Source organism: Schistocerca gregaria, chromosome 7 (assembly GCF_023897955.1).
Source record: "Schistocerca gregaria isolate iqSchGreg1 chromosome 7, iqSchGreg1.2, whole genome shotgun sequence".
Classification (NCBI taxonomy): Eukaryota; Metazoa; Arthropoda; class Insecta; order Orthoptera; family Acrididae; genus Schistocerca; species Schistocerca gregaria.
The window spans coordinates 190,544,467-190,552,404 of record NC_064926.1 but is presented as its reverse complement, the minus strand read 5'-3'; positions in this window follow the sequence as shown (position 1 = coordinate 190,552,404).

Below are 7,938 nucleotides of genomic sequence, written 5' to 3'. Positions count from 1 at the left end.
GGCTCATACGCGAGATGTGACAGCTGAATCTATCATAATTTGCTCATTTGTAGCTATTTGCTTACTATAACACCCACAAGTCATCAAAATGAAAGTTGAACTTCTTGAGTGCTGGTATTGTAATATGAAAGTTAAGTCTGGCTCAGCTATTAGCATGGGGACCAAGAAGGTAATCCGTCAGTAGACTAGAATATAGGCTGAATATAAGAAACACACTGTCAACTGTATAACACATGAAATGATAAACACTGTTATATCAATAAGAAGAATCTTTAAACATAAGAATTTACATCTTTTCTTAGTAACTCTACTTTGACGAAACTTTAACTTTGTATTTGTGAAAATTACGAGTAGTATTTCGAAATTTATAGTTACTAAATAATTGTGTAATTTACAGCTCCACGAAGTTTATTAACTTTTGTTATCGAATGCAACTGCTTGTCAGTTCAGTAAAATAGGATATTCGGTTTTATCGTAACACTTGGGGTAGGATCTTGCAAGAGTACACGGATAGTGATAAATTGCGGTGACTCAATATAAAATTTACAGAACACAAACTTATTATCGATAAAGGAACCACGTAACTGGTCCATGCAATTATACAATACTCTACTGACAATTTGATATGAAGGTGGGTGGCTGTGTCGATCTGTTGTGGCTATTCCATAAAGGATGCAAAAGTATCCATGGCTCATGTTGTGTAACTATCTATGAAAACTGCGTTCTTAGCGTCGCATTTTCGTAGTACAGATCCAGCCAAAGTGTCTCGTAATTAATAAGCCAAATTACTTCCACATCGAGGCTATGTTATAAAATCCTTCCGTTCTTCTTGTTCTTTCATGTGACACGTTGACTACTAGCCACCGATTGACTCATGCCACAAAGGAGCTTTGCAGTTCGACCGGCAGATCCACCTTTTCTATTCCTGCCAAGCCAATTCCGTTGCAGAGGGTCTTCCCTGCATGTCGTACATGATTACAAACCTACTTGCCATATGCATAAACCAGTAATACAAGGAAAGTCTTAACTCTTCATTTCTTTCACAGCACATTAATTTCGAAATTGCATCAATAGATTAATTACAATTACATAAATTATCATAAATACTTAATGAAAAATTTACATGGACCTTACATCAAAGAGGATTGTTATACAGTAATAACCTTAAGTAAAAGCAAACAGAGACGTTAGATAAGACCATTATAGGTAATATTTACAACACTGTTACACGCTAAAGGCGGAGCTCAGACGAAGTTGTTACAGTTGTTCGGTAAGGCGATCCACCAGTCTCTCGTCTTCGTAAACGCCGAATAGAAGCAAACGAATTCCCGCTGTACTTGGTTGGGTTGATTTGGCGGAAGAGACCAAACAGCGAGGTCATCGGTCTCATTGGATTAGGGAAGGATGGGAAAGGAAGTCGGCCGTGCCGTGTCAAAGGAACCATCCCAGAATTTGCCTGAAGTGATTTTGCTATATCACGGAAGACCTAAATCAGGATGGCCGGGTGCGGGATTGAACTGTCGCCCTTCGAATGCGAGTCCAGTGTGCTAACGCGGTACTGGAAGCTGTGGTTCGTGGACCCTCTGGGATCACCGTTGGATGTCCTTGGACTGGCAGTGGTTAGCACGATGAGCACAATGAGTGCATTGTCGGACGTACAGGAAGTTATGAAAACCGTTCAGGGGCAACCGGAAGTGGCGGGCAATGAGTTTAATGAGGGCGGAGACGTAGCGGAACCTCAGAATACCGTTGGCCATTCTGAACCTGGAGAACCACGTGCTGCTCGTCACAGCTATCCTCTGGAAAGCGCTGCTGTTGCTGCCGTGGCTGGTGGTGGAGAGGATGGAGGTGATCATGGAGGTGCTCCTATTGGTCAACGGTTGTTTTCATGGAACCGCAAACCCAGGCTCAGGCAATTCTGTATCGCTGCACCCGCCGTTTACAATTTCCTACAAGTCATGTACTGCTTGTTGAAGAAACTTTCACGCTGTTAACATTGTAGGTTTCACAAAAAAATGACTCTAAGCTCTATGGGACTTAACATCTGAGGTCATCAGTCCCCTAAACTTGTTGTTGTTGTTGTTGTGGTCTTTAGTCCTCAGACTGGTTTGATGCACATCTCCATGATACTCTATCCTGTCAGTACCTACTGACACCTACATCCTTCTGAATCTGCTTGGTGTATTCATCTCTTGTTCTCCCTCTACGATTTTTACTCTCCACGCTGCCCTCCAATGCTAAATTCGTGATGCCTCAGAACATGTAATACCAATCGATCCCTTTGTCTAGTCAAGTTGTGCCAAAAACTTCTCTTCTCCCCAATCCTATTCAATGCCTCCTCATTAGTTATGTGATCTACCCATCTAATCTTCAGCATTCTTCGACCATCCTCAGTTATTTTGCTCCCCAAATAGCAAAACTCCTTTACTACTTTTAGTGTCTCATTTCCTAATCTAATATCCTCAGCATCTCCCGACTTAATTCGACTACATTCCATTACCCTCGTTTTGCTTTTGTTGATGTTCATCTTATATCCTCCTTTCAAGACGATATACATTCCGTTCAACTGCTCTTCCAGGTCCTTTGTTGTCTCTGTCAGAATTACAATGTCATTGGCGAACCTCAAAATTTTTATTTCTTCTCCATGGATTTTAATACCTCTTCCGAATTTTTCTTTTGTTTCGTTCACTGCTTGCTCAATATACAGATTGTTTCAAAAATGACCGGTATATTTGAAACGGCAATAAAAACTAAACGAGCAGCGATAGAAATACACCGTTTGTTGCAATATTCTTGGGACAACAGTACATTCTCAGGCAGACAAACTTTCGAAATTACAGTAGTTACAATTGTCAACAACAGATGGCGCTGCGGTCTGGGAAACTGTATAGTACGATATTTTCCACATATCCATCATGCGTAGCAATAATATGGTGTAGTCTCTGAATGAAATTACCTGAAACCTTTGACAACGTGTCTGGCGGAATGGCTTCACATGCAGGTGAGATGTACTGCTTCAGCTGTTCAATTGTTTCTGGATTCTGGCGGTACACCTGGTCTTTCAAGTGTCCCCACAGAAAGAAGTCACAGCGGTTCGTGTCTGGCGAATAGGGAGGCCAATCCACGCCGCCTCCTGTATGTTTCGGATAGCCCAAAGCAATCACACGATCATCGAAATATTCATTCAGGAAATTAAAGACGTCGGCCGTGCGATGTGGCCGGGCACCATGTTGCATAAACCACGAGGTGTTCGCAGTGTCGTCTAAGGCAGTTTGTACCGCCACAAATTCACGAAGAATGTCCAGATAGCGTGATGCAGTAATCGTTTCGGATCTGAAAAATGGGCCACTGACTCCTTTGGAAGAAATGGCGGCCCAGATCAGTACTTTTTGAGGATGCAAGGACGATGGGACTGCAACATGGGGCTTTTCGGTCCCCATATGCGCCAGTTCTGTTTATTGACGAAGCCGTCCAGGTAAAAATAAACTTCGTCAGTAAACCAAATGCTGCCCACATGCATATCGCCGTCATCAATCCTGTGCACTATATCGTTAGCGAATGTCTCTCGTGCAGCAATGGTAGCGGCGCTGAGGGGTTGCCGCGTTTGAATTTTGTATGGATAGAGGTGTAAACTCTGTCGCATGAGACGATACGTGGACGCTGGCGTCATTTGGACGACAGCTGCAACACGGCGAACGGAAACCCGAGGCCGACGTTGGATCACCTGCTGCACTAGCTACGCGTTGCCCTCTGTGGTTGCTGTATGCGGTCGCCCTACCTTTCCAGCACGTTCATCCGTCATGTTCCCAGTCCATTGAAATTTTTCAAACAGATCCTTTATGGTATCGCTTTTCGGTCCATTGGTTACATTAAACCTCCGTTGAAAACGTCATCTTGTTGCCACAACACTGTATTCTAAGCGGTGGAAATCCAACACCAGAAAAATCCTCTGTTCTAAGGAATAAACCATGTTGTCCACAGCACACTTGCACGTTGTGAACAGCACACGCTTACAGCAGAAAGACGACGTACAGAATGGCGCACCCACAGACTGCGTTGTCTTCTATATCTTTCACATCACTTGCAGCGCCATCTGTTGTTGAAAATTGTAACTACTGTAATTTCGAAAGTTTGTCCGCCTGAAAATGTACTGTTGTCCCAAGCATATTGCAACAAACGGTGTATTTCTATCGCTGCTCGTTTAGTTTTTATTGCCGTTTCAAATATACCGGTCATTCTTGAAACACCCTGTATTATACTTATACATTTATAAGGTGCCAGTTGTGTTTTTATGTGTGGTAGCATGGAGTGATCTGTTAGTAAACTAGCTACCTTAAAGTGTTTCGGGTCAAAACAGGTTTGAATATATTTAAGTACTAACCACTATTCTCTTTTTTATCACATCCACTGACGAATGTGTCGTACCTCATAAGTGCAATGGCCACGCTGTGGTTAGGTCGAATTTCTGCTCTTAGAACAAGTGAAACAATTTCTTTATCCCGACGCTACGGAAAGATGCAGCACAGTACGACCTTATTAAGACGACCCCATTGTTTAGTCGTACCTCATATACATAATTTTAATCCATTGCGACATTCCTCTAAAAATGGCGTGAGAGGCTTCAAGTAAAAGACTGAATTTCATCCTTTATTTCACGGAGGAAGTTTAATTGCGTAAAAAATATATTCTTAAATTGTGGTCCATTAGGAAATGCAGAAGTGACAATAATCCAGCAGTCAAGTTGCCCAGCATGGTGGGTGAGGGGGGGGAGGGTTAATGTAGGGGAATAAGGGAGAGGATTTTATAAACTTGTGCACGATCAAACATGCTGAAACAGAGATAAGCATTGCTGAGGGCAAAGAACAGGAAAGAATGTTGTTATAGCTCCATCACAAAAATTCGCTGTGCTAATATATTTAAAACTTCGTTAATCGATTTGCACAGGACGAGAACAGAGTCAGAGAAAAAACATGGATGGTAAGCACAGTCACTGAACGAACATATTGTTCAACCTAAAACAGGGTGGTCTGTTTTTGTTTTTGTTTTGTTTTCGGGCGCAAAAACAACTAGGATCATAAGTGCCCATGACAGAAACACAAAAGACTAAGACAAAGAAACAGTTAAAAACGACATCAACATCACGTTAAGCCTAAACGACAGGAGGAAACAGCTAAAAACAGGGACATGGAGAAAGATCCACAAAATATAACATAGAGAAACGCAGATCCTGAACTAAACATTTAATGTCCTTCGCTACATTGCTAAGACGGGCAAAAAGCAAAACGCGGTCGGCAGCCCAGGCGTCGTTCGCTAATCGGTCGATAACTCAGACACGGAAAATGTAAATGAGAACGTAAGTGGTTAAAAAAGGGCACTCCGTCCGGAAATGGCGAATCGTCAGAGGTTGAGGGCAATGAGCACGTAGTGGCGGGTGAGCTCAACTAAACAAATGGCGATGGCTGGAAAGACAGTTTGCAATACGCAACCTAGATAAAATGATCTCCTCGCGGCGAGGGGGCCTAGAGGAGGTCGTCCAAGCCGATGGGAGAGGTTTAGTTCCCCGGAGCTAGTTCCTATGAAGGGAGGATCAGCGGTGATGCTGACGGACGGCAACACAGATACCACCGGAAGGAGTGGAAGAAGTAGCGGGACGGGGTACGAGGACTCCAGCCTAACAAGCAGCGTTAGCGCCCTCGTTTCCCGTCAGACCGACGTGGCCAGGAACCCACATAAATATCATAGTGGCTCCATTATGAATGACCGAGAAACAGCTTTCCTGTATCCTTTGCACGGTGTACAGCACACAGGGACTTCGAAGAGCATTAAGAGACTCGGAGCAGATGATGCAATCGAAAAGCCGGTGTCGTCGGATGGCCTGCGTAAATACTGACCAGTGTTCCGGAAGGCGATACCGAAGATTGTCGGTGCCAATGATTAAGGCACACTCGACACTACGGTTGTTACGAAAGCCATCAGTGTCCACAAAGGTACTACCGGGAAGTTCCGTGCGAAGGTCGTGAAACGCATGGCGATAGAGCGATGCTGGAGCAGTGTCCTTAGGAAGCGAATGAAGGCCAAGGTGAACACTGGTCGCGGCACGAAGCCAAGGTGGTGAAGGGCTCACAACCGTCGGGAAAGTGGCAGGTAGCGCGAAGTTAACCTGCCGGAGGAAGAGCCGAAAGCGAACTGCAGAAGATAACAGAGAAGAGAGACATGCAGCGTACTGGCTATCAAACGACTCTTCAGAGAAGGAGACGTAGGATGGGTGCCCAGGCATGGCAGACAAACGCCACGCGTATCTGCCGTGGGCGTCTCGTCTCGATGTGGCTCCACTTCGGTATCGTAACGTGTTGAAGACATTTACCACAGCAGTCCTCGAACAGTTTCCGAAACGCTCGTGCCGAGCCTCCGGGCCATCGCAATCTGCCCTCGGTCTGACTGAAGCTAGATCGCGCACCTTCCCCATTCTACACACGGACGGTACGCTCGCTCTTATTACATGTATCGTGTGTCTAAGTAGCTGTCATAACTCGCCAGGTGACGCTCCTATCACCTTGCCGGGTTCATATCGATAGTAGGTCGGTGGTTACAATTTTCTGGCTGATTAGTGTGTTTGCTTTTATGAGCATTAGGCCGTGGCCTAAGGCAGAAACGTAAATATCACCTTTTAAATAGTGCTGCCCGACAAAGCAGAAGAAACCTGGAAAGTTGTCACTGATAAATCTTGAGAAAAATTATAAAAATGAAATGTACGCAATCAGTCGGACACTATTAATTGTTTACCAATGCCTTTTGAAAAAGTATGTGAACTGGGGACAAATTGGATTCCGCAACCGACTAGTTTTATCAGGAGTAGTTGCGTTATTTCTGAGTGCCCTTGTATGACCACTGTTAGGAAGTAGGTGACACAGTTTCGCTTCTTAGATACGAAAGAGCTGTCCCAACGTACTGGCTGCATTCTTTAGCCAGCTACCTAGTCGCTTTCCTAGGTCACATTGTAAGGAAGTATTCTAAGAAACAGACCAACATCGATAACAAGATATGGTCCGCAGAGAAAACGCAGCTACACCACAATCGAGTATCCTATATCACCGACGAATAATGCTGACACTCCTAACAGTATAGTCAGCACCATTTATTGCACTCTGGATACGACAGTCTCTCTTAGGTACGTTACTGAAGTTCCCTTGATATTCTGAATTACGATGCAAAGCTCCTTAGGCCATGCATTCATGCACAAGGGAACAGGTACTGCGGCGGCTACAGCCGATACGAAGTACATTAAATGTATTCGCAACTGGGAATATGAACAACCATAAGCTGTAGAATGGAATGACAACAATGAAAACATGTGCCAGATCGGGACACCGCCAGGCCCAAGCCTCCATACGTCGTCAAACACGCGTCTACAGCCTGTACTCATTCATCCATTATTTATATTCCCATACAGGTGAGACATTTTACTTGAAAGTAGCTTGCGTGGTGTCGGCGGATAAATATGATATCGCAGTGCTTGTGTTATTCGAAATTACGTCGCATTGTTCGTTTGTATATGCCTGCACTGTTCCTTTGTATATGCGTTCATAATACAGCCGATGGTTGTGCATATTTCACAGGTGCGAATACATTTAATGTGTCCCTCTTATGGACTCGGTTAAAAATTACTTGTCACCCGAATTTTTGTCACAATTTATTTGAAATACATGGCAGTTTCAATACTACTGCTTATGTTATCCATAATGGTCATAAAATTGTAAGAAAAATGTGATTAGAGAATAATGACGCTACACGTGCTGCATGTTTCAACGCTGTGTAGCCCGAATATACGGATCCCCTTAGGCACCACCTATCACAAACAGCAAGGTGTAGTCATATCTCCCAAATCAATAAATACTTTCAAGCTAAAGACTGAGACGTAGAAGTTATTATTCTTCCTTA